Genomic DNA, 2,159 nt, shown 5'->3' with positions numbered 1-2,159 from the left:
TATTTTATTACGAGGATGTATATTAAGATCCCTATGGTTGACGAATGTAAGGACATTAATTACCACTAATAGTACTAGGACTATTCCAACCTTACCGCTAAACAAGCATATCAATAATTCGCTCCATATTGGGTTTCTGCTTGGTATCGAACCTAGGACCTCTGAATGCGAGATAAGACAACTATCGCCTGCCTGCACGTTCCAGCACGCATACTACCACGGCCACCTCCACATCACCAAATAAATGATGTTTCGGTTGCCGTTCATATACCGTACTAGAACGTGCAGACACTCTCGAAACTTTAGATATATATATATATCGTATGTCCTAAGATACCTTGGCACTGGCAAAGTTAGGTTATATCTATATAAGGGAGTAATGTAGCATTACTCCAAGCACTGGCCTAAGGAGAATTACTCTAAAGACTATATACTTATAAATATATATATTTTATTACGAGGATGTATATTAAGATCCCTATGGTTGACGAATGTAAGGACATTAATTACCACTAATAGTACTAGGACTATTCCAACCTTACCGCTAAACAAGCATATCAATAATTCGCTCCATATTGGGTTTCTGCTTGGTATCGAACCTAGGACCTCTGAATGCGAGATAAGACAACTATCGCCTGCCTGCACGTTCCAGCACGCATACTACCACGGCCACCTCCACATCACCAAATAAATGATGTTTCGGTTGCCGTTCATATACCGTACTAGAACGTGCAGACACTCTCGAAACTTTAGATATATATATATATCGTATGTCCTAAGATACCTTGGCACTGGCAAAGTTAGGTTATATCTATATAAGGGAGTAATGTAGCATTACTCCAAGCACTGGCCTAAGGAGAATTACTCTAAAGACTATATACTTATAAATATATATATTTTATTACGAGGATGTATATTAAGATCCCTATGGTTGACGAATGTAAGGACATTAATTACCACTAATAGTACTAGGACTATTCCAACCTTACCGCTAAACAAGCATATCAATAATTCGCTCCATATTGGGTTTCTGCTTGGTATCGAACCTAGGACCTCTGAATGCGAGATAAGACAACTATCGCCTGCCTGCACGTTCCAGCACGCATACTACCACGGCCACCTCCACATCACCAAATAAATGATGTTTCGGTTGCCGTTCATATACCGTACTAGAACGTGCAGACACTCTCGAAACTTTAGATATATATATATCGTATGTCCTAAGATACCTTGGCACTGGCAAAGTTAGGTTATATCTATATAAGGGAGTAATGTAGCATTACTCCAAGCACTGGCCTAAGGAGAATTACTCTAAAGACTATATACTTATAAATATATATATTTTATTACGAGGATGTATATTAAGATCCCTATGGTTGACGAATGTAAGGACATTAATTACCACTAATAGTACTAGGACTATTCCAACCTTACCGCTAAACAAGCATATCAATAATTCGCTCCATATTGGGTTTCTGCTTGGTATCGAACCTAGGACCTCTGAATGCGAGATAAGACAACTATCGCCTGCCTGCACGTTCCAGCACGCATACTACCACGGCCACCTCCACATCACCAAATAAATGATGTTTCGGTTGCCGTTCATATACCGTACTAGAACGTGCAGACACTCTCGAAACTTTAGATATATATATATCGTATGTCCTAAGATACCTTGGCACTGGCAAAGTTAGGTTATATCTATATAAGGGAGTAATGTAGCATTACTCCAAGCACTGGCCTAAGGAGAATTACTCTAAAGACTATATACTTATAAATATATATATTTTATTACGAGGATGTATATTAAGATCCCTATGGTTGACGAATGTAAGGACATTAATTACCATTAATAGTACTAGGACTATTCCAACCTTACCGCTAAACAAGCATATCAATAATTCGCTCCATATTGGGTTTCTGCTTGGTATCGAACCTAGGACCTCTGAATGCGAGATAAGACAACTATCGCCTGCCTGCACGTTCCAGCACGCATACTACCACGGCCACCTCCACATCACCAAATAAATGATGTTTCGGTTGCCGTTCATATACCGTACTAGAACGTGCAGACACTCTCGAAACTTTAGATATATATATATCGTATGTCCTAAGATACCTTGGCACTGGCAAAGTTAGGTTATATCTATATAAGGGAG

This window comes from Sinohyriopsis cumingii, chromosome 1 (genome assembly GCF_028554795.1).
Source record: "Sinohyriopsis cumingii isolate HCF-2022 chromosome 1, ASM2855479v2, whole genome shotgun sequence".
Lineage (NCBI taxonomy): Eukaryota > Metazoa > Mollusca > Bivalvia > Unionida > Unionidae > Sinohyriopsis > Sinohyriopsis cumingii.
The sequence above is the reverse complement of the archived record's forward strand: the minus strand, read 5'-3'. Positions refer to the sequence as shown.